The sequence below is a fragment of the Rhinoderma darwinii genome, chromosome 1 (assembly GCF_050947455.1).
Source record: "Rhinoderma darwinii isolate aRhiDar2 chromosome 1, aRhiDar2.hap1, whole genome shotgun sequence".
NCBI classification, from domain to species: Eukaryota; Metazoa; Chordata; class Amphibia; order Anura; family Rhinodermatidae; genus Rhinoderma; species Rhinoderma darwinii.
Genome location: NC_134687.1, coordinates 55158882 through 55173661, shown reverse-complemented (window position 1 = coordinate 55173661; position 14780 = coordinate 55158882).

Genomic DNA, 14780 nt, shown 5'->3' with positions numbered 1-14780 from the left:
CGGATTTTCCGCAATGGAGTTCATTGCGGAAAATCCGCCGTATAATACAGTAGCAGCAAATTGGATGAGATAAAACAAATCTCATCCACACTCTGCGTAAATACTGAGCAGAAAAAAACGCTCAGAAATTGACATGCGGTGCAGAATTTTATTCCGCAGCATGTCAATTGTATTTGCGTAAATGCTGCTTATGTGTTTATTGGGTTTTCCCTATTGAATTCAATGAGGAGGTCAAACCCGCAACAAATAGCAGTTATTGCGTTTTTTTGCAGCAGGTTTGCAGCAATTCCGCCGCAAAAAAAGCAACTCATAAAAAAAAAAACAATCTTATACTTACCCAGAAGTCCGTGTTTCTTCCTCTAGGTCGGCCTCCAGGGATGATGTCTTATCCCATGTGACCGCTGCAGCCAATCACAGGCAGTAGCGGTGTCCACATGGGATGAAACGTCATTCCAGGAGGCCGGTCTGGATGACGTCAGAGGGTCAGCCACCCAGGATGATACTTCATCCCATGTGGCCGCCGCTGCAGCGGTCTCCTGGGATGAAAAGTCATCCCAGGAGGCCGGCTTGCTAGCAGGCCGGCTGAATGCTGCAGTTTTCCGCAGCAGACATTCCGGGCGGAAACCTGCACCACAGTTTGGTTTTTCACACGGAATTCCTTGCGGCGCACAGGGCAGATACGCTGTGTGCTTTTACGCAGCGTGTCCGTTCCGTGTGAACTCAGCCTTAAAGTGGGCAGCAGGATGGGGCTTTGTGAAGAGGCTGTAGATGTGCTGGAAAATCACAGAGCAAAAGACATCTGTGCAGCAAACAGCAGAGGTGAGTCGCCCATACAGTCTGGGCCGGATCGAAAAAAGCGGGAATGTGAACTGTGAGTCACTGGACTTAATTGTTTATTCTGCCTCTGACTGTGCCTGGCCAGTATTTTATTAATTTATTCACTCTGCACTGTGTGGTGATACTCTGCAGACCACCTGTGTGGAATCAGACCACTATATGATCGCTGTCTGCAGACTCAGTATATTGGTAATATTCACTATGATCATACAGTATGATGGAAATACTTTATTATAATTATAGCATTCCGGTAGTTATTTTAATTCAGCAAAAGTATGGTGGTGTTACCCAGTCATGGTATGGAGGTATTATCCAGTCACATTATGGTGTTATTCAGTCAAGGTATGGAAGTGTTATGTAGTCATGGTATGGTGGTGTTATGTAGTCATGGTATGGTGGTATTATGTAGTTATGGTATGATAGTGTTATGTAGTCATGGCATAGTAGTGTTATGTAGTCATGGCCATAGTAGTGTTATGTAGTCAAGGTATGGTGGTGTTATGTAGTCATGGTATGGTGGTGTTATGTAGTCATGGTATGGTGGTATTATTCAGTCACGGTATGGATGTATTATCTAGACACTATATGGTGGTGCTGTTCAGTCTTGGTATGGTGGTGGCCTTTAATGGGGGTGTATTAAGCCTTAGTGCCTAGGGCAGGGTGAGCTTTAAATATGGCCCTGGTAGTGGCAGCATCATGCTGTGGGGGTGTTTTTCAGCAGCTGGGACAGGAAGACTTGTCAAAGTTGAGGGAAAGATGAATAGAACAAAGTACAGAGATATTCTTTTGAAAACCTGAACCAGAGTGCTATGGACCTCAGACTGGGCCGAAGGTTCACCTTCCAACAAGACAATGATTGATAGTCAGAATGATGTGGAAAAACTTGAATTGTGTTATTTTAGCACAAAGACTCAACATAACAAAATGTAAAAATAGTGACAGGGTCTGAAGACCTTCCGAATTCACTGTATATGGCACTGTTATTTGTTCAATGTCTGAGCTTTATACTGTTTGTTTATATTGTTTTTAACCCTATTTCATTTTATTTTTATTTTTTGGGAGGGGGGAATTTGAGTTATTCTTCTTTTCTTTAAATAAAGGAGTGATGCATCCCTGGATATTATACTGGGGTGTAAATGTGAAGTATCCTCAAGCCTGATCACAATTTTGGCTTAGAAAGGCAAAGCGAAATAATACCGATACTAATTTTCAATTCAAGGAATGACAAGATTTACATCCAAACTTTACAACATTTTGGAGCTTTCTCCTTGTGGCTGCACTAATCTAAAATTTTGCATCCCATAAAACTCTGGGGTGAAATGTTTTACCTTTAAATGAAAAATGTTCTGTTTAAGGCTAGTAATCATGTCAGCCCTTAAGCTGTACGAGAAGTTTAAAACACTAGAATTTACTGAGACACCTATGGGATTCTATATTAAACATCAGAATAAAAATCTACAGTGTTGAAATAAAAACATAAGTAGTGTTTTAATATATATATAAAAAAAAGCACTTGAAGGTCCTCACAGGTTTTGATATAATCACCGTTCAGATCTGGAAGCATTTCAAAACCAAGTACATTCTTGCTAAAATGCTCTTTCGAAAGAAACATAATTTTCCTCTGAAAATGTTTTCCTTACTTGAAACAAATTGCAAGGCACAATCAGATTTTGGCACAAAAAGGAAATTGGCAACAGTAGCACTAAAATTCACATCTAACAGAACATAATAGGTCCAGCAGCTGTATTATTTATTTCACAAATGAACTATATAACGGGAACCATGCTTACGTTTACAAATGTAATGGAGAAAATCCTAGTAGTTTTTTTTTATATAGGATCTTTTTTTGTGTCAACAAAAAGTTTGTCACTTTACCCAAAAGTGTTGTGGAGACTGAAAATAAATAATGTAAGTAATTGCTTAACCCCTTGAGTACCCAGCTCATTTTGGCCTTGAGGACCAGACCCATTTTTTCAAATCTGACATGTGTTACTTTATGTGGTAATAACTCCGGAATGCTTTTACCTATCCAAGCGATTCTGAGATTGTTTTCTCGTGACATATTGTACTTTAGTTTAGTGCAAAAATTTGGTCGATAAATTCATTGCTTATTTGTGAAAAACACCAACATTTAGCGAAAATATGAAGAAATTATGATTTTTCCAATTTTAAATGCATCTGCTTGTAAAACAGATGGTAATACCACACAAAATAGTTACTAATTAACATCTCCCATATGTCTACTTTATGTTTGCATCGTTTTTTGAACATTCTTTTATTTTTCTATGACCTCACAAGGCTTAGAACTTTAGCAGCAATTTCTCATATTTTTAAGAAAATTTAAAAAAGCGATTTTTTCAGGGACGAGTTCAGTTCTGAAGTGGTTTTGAGTGCCCTATATATTAGAAACCCCCATAAAACACCCCATTTTGAAAACTGCACCCCTCAAAGTATCCAAAACAGCATTCAGAAAGTGTTTCAACTCTTTAGGCGTTTTACAGGAATTGAAGGAAAGTAGAGCTGAAATTTTCAAATTTCATTTTTTTTTACAAAATTCATATGTAATACATTTTCTTCTGTACCACAGAAGGTTTTACCTGAGAAACGCAACTCAATATTTATTGCCCAGATTCTGCAGTTTTTAGAAATATCCCACATGTGGCCCTAGTGCGCTAATGGACTGAAACACAGGCCTCAGAAGCAAAGGAGCACCTCTTGGATTTTGGGGCCTCCTTTTTTCAGAATATATTTTAGGCACCATGTCAGGTTTGAAGAGGTCTTGTGGTGCCAAAACAGTGGAAACCCCCAAAAGTGACCCCCATTTTTTAAACTACACCCCTCAGGGAATTTATCTAGGGGTATAGTTAGCATTTTGACCCCACAGGTATTTTGCTATATTTTCTGGAGTTAGTCTGTGAAAATGAAAATCTACTTTTTTTCTGGAAAAACGTAAAAATTTCAAATTTTTGCAAGAAATAAAGGAGAGAAAGCACCCCAACATTTGTAAAGCAATTTCTCGCGATTACGGAAATACCCCATATGTGGTAATAAACTGCTGTTTGGACCCACAGCAGGGCTCAGAAGGTAAGGACCCCCATTTGGATTTTGGAGCTCTGATTTTACTGGAATGGTTTTCAGTGCCGTGTCACGTTTGCAACGCCCTGGAGGGACCTAAACAGTGGAATCCCCCCAAAAGTGACCCCATTTTGGAAACTATACCCCTCAAGGAATTTTTCTAGTGGTATAGTTATCATTTTGACCCCACAGGTTTTTTGCTGAATTTATTGGAATTAGTCTGTGAAGATGAAAAGAGACTTTTTTTTGGAAAAAACACAGAATTTTCTAATTTTTATAAGGAATAAAGGAGAAAAAGCACCTCAACATTTGTAAAGCAATTTCTCCGGATTACGGAAATACCCCATTATGTGGTAATAAACTGCTGTTTGGACCCATGGCAGGGCTCAGAAGGGACGGAGCACCATTTGGATTTTGCAGCTCAGATTTTGCTGAATTGGTTTCTGGGGGCCATGTCGCATTTGCAGAGTCCCTGAAGTACCAGTACAGTAGAAATTCCCCAGATGTGATCGCAATTTGGAGACTATACCCCTGAAAAAATTTAATTAGAGGTGTAGTGAGCATTTTGAGCCCTCAGGTGTTTTATAGATTTTATTAGAATTGGTCCGTGAAAATGAAAACATTTTTTTTTTCCAATAACCTGTAGCTTTAGCTCAGAATTTTTCATTTCCACAAGGAATACAGGAGAAAAGACACCGCAAAATGTGTTACACAATTTCTCCTGATTACGGAAATACCCCATATGTGGTTGTAAACGGCTATTTGGACATACGGCAAGGGTCTAAACGGAAAAAGTGCAATTTCGTTTTTGGAGTGGAGATTTTACAAAATTTGTTTTTGACGCCATGTTGCATTGCGCTGAGGTACCAGTACAGTGAAAACTCCCGAGAAGTGACCCCATTTAGGAAACTACACCCCTCAAGGAATTCATCTAGAAGTGTAGTGAGCATTTTGACTCCCAAAGGTTTTGCAGAAATTAGTGCACAGTGGATGTTGCAGATTGAAAATTGACATTTTCCACATATATGCTATTTCAGTGCCCAATGCGTTGGGCCCAGCTTGTACCACTGGAGACATACGCCCCATAAATTGTTAAGCGGTTCTCCAGAGTACGGTAATACCCCATATGTGGTCATAAACCGCTGTTTGGGCACACTGCCAGGCCCAGAAGGAGCGCCATTTGGCTTTTGGAGCGCAGATTTTGCTTGGTAGTAGTTTTGTTTAGTGTTTTACTGGTGTTTCAGCTTATAATGTGGGGGCATATGTAATCTGTGCGGAGTACATACATTTTTTGCGTGACACACTGTCGTTTTTATTGGTACCATGTTTGGCTACGCGCGACTTTTTGATCACTTTTTATTCCATTTTTTTGGAAACAACGTGACCAAAAAAGGAAATTCTGCCATTGTTTTTTATGGTATTTTTTTTACGGTGTTCACCGTGCGGGATAAATAATATGATATTTTTTTAGGTCAGGCCGATACGAACGCGGCGATACCTATTATGTCTAGTTTTTGTCTTTTTTTTTCATTTTTTTTCTAATTATAAAGGGCTTGATCAGGGAAACAAGGCGATTATTGTTTTTATTACGTAAAACTTGTATTTATTTATTTATCTAAAACTTTTTTTTAACTTTTTATTCACTTTTTTTTTGACACATACTAGGGGACTGGAAGATCTGATCTTCTGATCCCCTGCACAATACACTGCACTACTTCTGTATGTACTGATGTAGTGCAGTGTATTGTAACTGTCACTTTACAACTGACAGTTGAGCCTATTACGTCCTGCCTTGGGCAGGACCTAATAGGCTCCCGTACCTGGCAACCAGGAAGCCGTTGCTAGGCTTCCTGGTTGCCATTGCAACCATCAGGGGGGGCAATGGGGTGCAGAGGGAGCCCCCTCCCTCTGTATCAATCACTTAAATGCCGCTGTCTCTATTGACAGCGGCATTTAAGGGGTTAAACTACAGCGATCGGAGAGGACAGTGATCGCTGTAGTTGCAGTGGGATGTCGGCTGTATATTACAGCCGACATCCGATGAAGATGGAGCGAGCACAGCTCCTGTGTCCGCTTCATGCTCAGGGCGTTACTATACGCCCATTTTCGGGAAGGGGTTAATAAAAATAGTGGTTTTTTTTTTACACTGCTTTCTCTGATCTCCTCACGTATCTCACAGAAGTGAGGAGATCAGAGAAAGTGACAGGAGCTTTCTCCTGCAGACGACGTCACAGACGGCTGTGATTGGTCAGTCTTCAGAGACTGACCAATCACAGCAATCGCCGGCATTGGGGACTGCTAATTGGTCCCCAGGCCGGTAGCAGAGACGGTTAGCTGTCAATGACAGCTGCCGCCGCTGTTCTGTCACTATGTGATTTCACATAGTGACAGTTTATTCCTGCGCCGTAATAGTACGTCGAAGGTACGCTGGAATAAGCGGCCAGCGACGTACTATTACGTCGAAGGTACACAAGGGGTTAACCGCCTACCTATGATGGAGACATTTTATGTCAGTGTTATGGGGGCCTAGCCAAAAAACAAGCCTTACCGAAGTGTAGCTGTAGGCGATTTGTCCCGTCAATTTCATCTTGCTTCCAAAGAGTATAGACCTACTACCACTATGACTTTGTCAAGATAGTCTAAGGGTATTGTGACAGACCATGTGGAGAGGTTGTGGATGGGGTCTATATTTTCCCAAGATTTCTGTCTTCTGCTATCTGAAAACAACCAGGGAGTAAATTCAGCAGAGAATGTGGTTCTCACTCTGCAATAGGTTTTATCTAAAACCTGGAAAAGGGCCTGGTTGTTGGAGTGGGGAGAGATGGGTGGGTCCCCACTCCATCCTCACAGTCCTGGTCTTGGGCTGTCTAGGTATTAATCAGGGGTCAGGTGTGATAGCCCTTTAAAAAGGCTGCAGTTCAGTCACACTCTCTCTCAGCCTTGGGAGAGGAGCTTGTGAGAGCAAACCGACTGCATTCATAACAGGTTGTATGGTCTGCATGGTTTATGGTGGCAGGCATTAGGCCTGCACTGTTTTAGTTAGGATACCTGACTGTATAGTTAGTGCTGGACAGGCATAGAGTTTTCTTTTATTTGTTTTTCTTTTTATTCATGTACAACCTGTAAATAAAACTGGCTGAGGCCAGTAGTACCACATTTTTGCTGTGCGGACTGAAATGTACTGGCGTGTTTGATACCGAGTGCCCGTCTACCCCAGGAGACGGCTCTCCCACTACTTAATTCCCTTACAGTATGTTCACACGCTTAGCAAAAAATGTCTGATTTTCAGACTTTTCTAAGCAACTCGCATTCTTCGCAGCGTTTTTTACGGCCGTTTGGAGCCGTTAGAGTCAATGAAAAACTGCTCCAAAAACGGCTCAAGAAGTGACATGCACTTCTTTTTTGTGGCCATTTTTTTACGGCTGCATACAAAACGCCCCGTTGGAACAGAACGCAGTTTTTCCCATTGAAATCAATGGGCAGATGTTTGGAGGTGTTCTGCTTCCAAATTTTTCGATCGTTTTTCGTCCATTTACCGCCCGAAAAATGGCAGAAAATAAGCCGTGTGAACATATCCTAATGGTTAGCGCGTTGTTACTGATGTATCAGAGCTGCATTTTCCAATGCAGCATTGCTGAATTTGTCTTTTAACACAGCTCATTGTGACTTTTCCTCTATACTTTTTTTAAACCTTTTTTCCGAAACCATACATTGTGATCATTTAACCTAGTCCCGTAATAGTCACCAGTAAGAGTGGTATGTTCAGGCAAAAATATAAATGCAGGCATGGTGACTTGGAGACAGGTCTATTGTATAATTGAGAACCCAATCTTGTCGAGTACAACCTATAGTTTTTTTCAGACTTTAAGGGCATGCAAAATTAATCTTGCACACTATTTTGCAGGGTCCCATGGTTTCTTCTAATTTGCCTACTTATTGTGCCTTACCCTCCCTTTACCAATAATGCACTGGCAGCCCCATAGCAAAGATCAATATGGACCCCCGTGGTGCCAGGTTTTATCACCCAAGACAGAAGGACCTGATGTATGTCTCCACCTTCAAACCCTTTCCAACATCGTTGGGCCAATTCCTTACATTCACAGCTTCTTGCCACCCAGTAACAAGGGGGATGTGACAAACCAAAGCTCTCCAAGGGCCCCATAGCAGCCACATGGTCTAACCTCTATGGTATATATTCTCTTGTGGGTTGCACTTCTGCTACATCCAGATAGCTGAGTCAATTTGTTAGAATCATCGCAACAAAAACTTTATGATGAAATTGAGAATGTCAATGTCAAGTATAAGGCAATTTATGCTAATTTACAACACACCAGGCTATAGCCTATCTAAAATACCGCTATAAAGATGATGAGTCCAAAAACTCACAATGCTACTTATTTGGAAGTGGAAAAACTAGACAATTGTTACAGTCTAGACGATCCACAGTAACAAACGAATAAATGATTGTCTCATTATCTTATGTGAATTGCAACGCCAAAAATACCATGCCAAATAATTACAGAGCAGCCATCATATCATATTCCGTAGACAATGTTTACTAAAAGACGCAAATACAGTGTCAACTATCCATTACTATATCTGTCTGATGTAACTCATCTCTTTGTCATCCGAAAGATTTAAAACCAAATATGTTCAGCACAAGATACATTGCTATTAATGCAATTATTTTATCCTTGTGACATGAAAATAATTGTCCACATTTACAAGACCAGCTAAGTCTGTAATTTAACACTCTGAATGGTGTAATGACTTTTGTAAATTATCCTTATGAACATTTCTAATTTGATGCAGAAGGCCGTGTTAGTTCATAGCATAGATGATGTAAGATGTTTGTGCCTGTGTTGTAAACCGTGATTAAAAGTAATTGGCTGGTTACACAAGATGGAATAGTTGAACATCTTAATTGACTCTTGTAATTCAATGGGTTAAGGTTTCTAGAATATTGGGGTAGGAAGGTCAGTGTTTATTGGTATGGTGTGTGGGTGGTTGTACGGATTCACACTGGCTTTAAATTAGACTTGTGACCGGGACTGAAAGAATGCCTGCCAAAGCGGAGATTACTTCCCCCCTACTTGGAAAGCTTTAGGTTGGTTGCCCTGGAAACTTGTGTTCTGCAATCAGAGATTCAGACTTATCAAATGTGAAGTAGCTTTGATCTCTGATAATAACCACATTGCTTGATAGCGGATCACTCCAAGTGCTTTATCATGCATAGCGCCAATACCACTTTTCTGGGAATGCAGTGGGCAGAATATTATTCCTAAATATCTTGGGAGTCCCTATTTAAGTACTAAAGGCTGTAACAACAAAGCAGGTCCTTTCAGAGTCTTTCTTCCTCATGCACAGCCTCTTAAAATATTATGCACTCGACAGTATCAAGTTCTTGAGGCTCTTTGTGTGTACTAGATAGGGTAAGTGTAAATTTGACAGAATACATAGGACCTGACATAGACAGAGGCCAAGTTTCCTCTTTACATACATACATACATACATACATACATACATACATACATACATACATACATACATACATACATACATACATATATACTGTATCAGTGCAGCTTGGCTTTTTATTCTTTATTAAAGAAAGGTTTGATCATCTAGTGCTGTTGTCTCATATGCATGTTTTCCAGATAAAGAAGGGGACAAGTCTCATTACTGCACATTTACATACGTTCATACTGCATAGTTTGTATATGGCTTATCCTAATGGAAACTTACAACCAAGGAAGGTTCTGCCATTGTCAAGAAACAATGAAAGATTGCCTCAGTTACCAATATAATGTTCTGCATCCTTCACTCATGGTGTTAAGGGAAGTCATTAGATAGCAGAGCCATTCTTGCTCTAGATCATGGGGACCTAATGACTCACCGGGAGTGGTGTTACCGGGGACCGTTCTGTACATCACCACACAAGCTGCTATGTTGTTTTGACAGTCGGGGCATGCTAGGTGTTGTAAATTTGCAAAAGCCCGAGAGCCAGCGGTAAGAAACCACTGACCTACTGTAGAGGATACAGGTCAAAAGAATCTACAGGATTTCTGCAACATGGGACTCTAGCGAAGAAAGATTTTGGAAGGTCGGAAATCAAGTGAAACAAGGTAAAATTTAATCTTCAGTTTTAATTTTGAGATAACAAACATGGCACATTCCCTTTTAGCTGGAAGTGGGGGGAAATAATTGACAAAAACTATATCTATGGTTAGCCTAAGATGTAATTTCAGATCATAATCAGGAACATGGGGTGTAAGTACAGGGGGTGTGGAGTTTGCAGTTACACCTGGCCGTAGAGCCAAATAGTTCTTTACATGGCACAAGATGGGCCAATCAACGAGCGCTGATTAACTAGATAGCGCGTTGATCTGCACTTGTTTGCTCCTTTCACAAGGAGCAATGATCATTATGTATGTGTGTGTTACTATGATCGTTCCTCCACATACATTTCTAAGGCTATGTTCACACCTGCGTCGGAAGGGCCTCACATCTGCGTTAGGGGCCTCCGTCGCAGATCCAGCAGGTTTTGATAGAATTTATTGGGGAAAGTAGCGCATCACGCTGCGCTTTTGTGTCCGGTGAAATCGCGGAAAGCCGACGGAACCCATTAAAGTCCATGGGTTCCATCAACAATCGGCGGTATCCGTTGTGCAACAGAACCGTTGGTTCCGTCGATCCGTGACGGAGCAAAACAACGGAACACACCAACGCAGGTGGGAACTCAGCCTAAAATGTCAGCAGCACATCTCACTGTTTACAAAGTGAAATGTGCTGCCGACTAGTGACCATTTTATTGGCCACATAAACTAGCATATCAGTCGATGAAAGAGCGTTTGCTTATTCATCAGCTGATCAATGCCCAGTTTACACAGGGCAATAATCGAAAACGAGCGCTTGTTTGCCCGATCATTAAGATGGCCCAAAAGGTCCCTCTGCCCCATATGAGGAGACCATTTCTATAAATGACACATAAAGTTGGGGATATGTGAAATTGGAGAAAATGGTAGGCGCTCCTCCGAGATCTTGGTTGTTAAATCTTGAAGCCGGCTGCCACCCACCGCGTTCCCTGGGAGGATGGATCCTCCTTTCAGGAACAGATTTATACGAAGGGTAAAGGTGAAAAAAATGCAGTTTTTACGGTATCGGTGCCAGGCAGAGAAGGAAATGATGATGATGACGGATGGTATGATCTTTAAAAGGCTTATTTTCTGGATGACGCGTTTCTGGACCGTACCGGTCCCTTCATCAGGTCTGTAAGTAATGAGACAAGAAAAATCATGATTGGTATTTCTAAATGATAACAATTTTGTCTGTGCATTAGTCTGGGAGTAAAAAAAAAATACAGAAGTCAAGTAATAAAAAAAAGTTCCAAAATAGTTTGTGGTACTATGCGTACGTGTGCTATGATACTGTGAAAAAATATATAAAGTATTGTATATTCAGGTATGGAAATATAGTATTAAATGAACATATACACAATTTAGTATTGGATACATTCATCATGTTAGCTCATTAGAAATGAGTATCTTTTGTGTCCGACTCAAGAGGAGGATCTATTCTGTTGAGTGGGCCTGAAAATATTTTTTATATACATATAAAACTAATCGGTTACAAATAAAATTTGCATATTATCATGTTTAAAATTAGTGAAATCTACTGAACAATCCCTTAACAGGTCCCCTGTTGTTAGCTGTCATTGCTGGAAAAAGCAGCCAGTCAGTTTTAATTCCCCTTGCAGCATTATACAGCGTCCATTGAAATCAATGGGTCATCTATACATTACATCAGGATCCTCCAGAGAAAGACATGCTCTTTGCAGAATCCTCTCACTAAACTTTTAGGTTTGTTCATCTCCACACTGTGTCCTGCTCTAAACAGTAGTTAATGACTTCGGTATGTGAGTGTCTACCTGCTGTTGACTTGTCAGTCAATGTAATTGTACAACAATTGTACAGGAAGGGTCAGACTGGCCTACCAGAGTGTTAGAAGATCTTCCGGTGGGCTCAAGTTCTGACACAATAATGGACCCCTAAAACAGGACCCAGAGGTCCAGCAGTAGACGACCCAATTTGGAGCCAAACACTTGCCACTAAGATTTACTTTTTATAAGTTGATTCATACATAAAATTAGACTTTGATATGTTCTATAAGAGCAATAAGAACAACAAAGATCACTATGACATTTAAAGTGGACGTGCAAAGGTCCTGGATAGCGGTAGTAGGTTGGGCCCTCAGAATAATTTCCTCTGATGGACCCAAGGAATTCCAGTGTGATTTAAAAATAGGGATGTCATAGAAAGGAATTTGACATATTGTTAGTGGCCCTATTAGACCAGAATAATAGAAACAGAAATTATTCATATGTTATTTTATTAACCTCCGGTACCTAGTTGGCATGAACTGCATCATATTTATTAAAAAGTGGACGCCTTTTAATAAATTTGACAAAAGTTAGAACAGTCTGAGAAATAGAAAATCAGGTCTATTCCTGCTATGAGCACACATAGATCTGCAACAAATATTTTTCCATCTATTACGCTTAATAAATTTGACCTAAAATACAACTGTTTGGAGACCATGACCTTGAGCCCAACATTAGTATATGTGGGCTAAAAGTATTTTTTGAATTATAGTTGATATCTGAGATTTAAAAAAAAATTCACAATTGTTCTGTTACAAAATCACATTTTTCCCCCTGGCGAATGTATTCTTACTAGATTTCGTTTTATAGTAACCTTGCGGGTTTAAAGACAATAACACCTTTAAGGCAATTTAGATTCATTTACTTCACCAAAGGGGAAAAAAAGAAGCATCTTCCCAAGTATTAATCAGTTGAAAGAAAGTCATAATAAGCTCTCATCAAGAGGAATAAGGTTTCAGAGGACTGAACCAGCAAACAACAAGGTTAGAGGCTTTAAAACTTTCAAAAGAAAAAGTTGGGAAGCACTTGAAACGGAACTCTGCTGGCATTTAACTTTTATCTTCAAAAAGCTTGCTGTAGTGTTTTCGTCTGCATTATTGAACCAGTCTACTTTTGTAGTGTGTGAAAAGAGTACATTCATAAAACCTTGTCAAATGCTTTCCACAGTACCCAGGGATACATCTATGGTTAGGATTTTACATGGCTTAGCATGCCTTGAGATGAAAACGCTTTTTTTTTTAATGTTCTTATTGTTTAGTTTTTGCCCAAGAAAGCCTGTTTGATCTAAGTATATTGAGTTGTGCTTCTTTTGTGGAATTGTAATGATGAGACCCAATTGGATTCTCAATCTTTTGTCAGTACTCTTTATCTTATTTATAGAAAACTAATATTAGCGCTCACTGTAACCTAGAAACTGCTAGACTTTTAGAAACAATCAATTAGCGGGAATGGAATTTTTTTTTTCTTTGTGAATAATTACATCGACAATCAATAGCAAATTACAGTTTTATAATGGCCCTTTGCCATTGTCGGGTCTTTTATTGTAAGTTATAACAATAATCTTGAGCATGTAAGATAATAAAATTATAACTTTATTTCCTTTTTATATTTACATGGCATGAATTTCTAATGTTTTTAAATCAAACGTTTGCTTTGTTCTTTAAAAAGACAAAATGTATGCCTTTCAGCAAATCCAACTGCATTACGTGGAGAGTTTTACACCTAGCCTTTTAAATCATAGCTAAAGGAAAATCATTCTGAACACACCTTTCCAGTATGAAAGCCAGAACACTTTATTACAGTCAATAAACCACAAGCTTTTGCAAATATAAAACCAAATCCTCATAACAAAGATTAAAAAAAAATGCAAAAAGGTAAATGTAAGCAAGGTCGGAAGAACACCAGAGCTCTGCTGAAAGTCTCACATTGGTCTTACCGTAACAGTTTAGAAGTTGGCGGAACAGACTGCACAATGTTGATGGATTAAAAAAAAAAAGTCAATGATTTCTGCTTTCAATGCCTGTGCTTGTGTTTACGCTGCCAGTTTAATAATAAAGAGACTATAGCGTATATTTCTTAAATAAATAGAGAGTTGGTTAAAACAATGGATCTGAAATTTTATGAAGAAGATTTTGCCTAAAGTTATAGTATTTTAAGCAGCACCGGATTTACATCTCAGGAGACAGCATGTTCAAGATGCCTTACATTTAAAACCATGTTCCTTATGCCAATAAACATGTAAATATAAAAGATATCTGTTATTACAAAAACAAAAGCCCAATCACTCCGCAGGCAACTGTAGATTTATATTAGATGTAGTGCAGCCAGAAATGTTGTGTCTAACCTTCATATTCAGTTTTTTCATTTATTTTGTAGGCTTCTGTAAATGTATTTTTTTTCTGTCTATATGCTTGCACATTGGGTGGGATCTTTTTGCTGTGTCCAGATGTCTCCCCCATGTTGCTCCCTCTCCCCTGTCACAGCATAAGTCTCACACAGGAGTGTAGGTAGTGGGGCTAATGGGGCATGCGCCCCATACGAAGTTGGGTTAGAGGAGAAGGGGTGCGGCTTGGCCAAATGGTCTGCCATTGTCACTGTTAGTTTAATTAAGTGTCACGTTGGGTATGTGGACCCACTGGGCCTTACCGCCTTGACGGTAAGGCAGCTGGCCAACAGGACTCAGGTCATAGCCTATAGTTTGTATAGTGTACCTGTGGCAGCTCGTACAGTAGCAAGACAGGCCGGGCTGAGACTAGGCAGCAGGCAGATGTCAGGCATGGTGTAGCAGGACAGGCATGATATACAGCACAGCACAACTTCAGCTCAGCACGGCACTTGACCAGGATAGCACAGGATATGGGTACAGGAACGGGGGAACACTGGGAACTAGAAAACACTAGGAGACCATTTGCTTAGACAAACTTTGGGT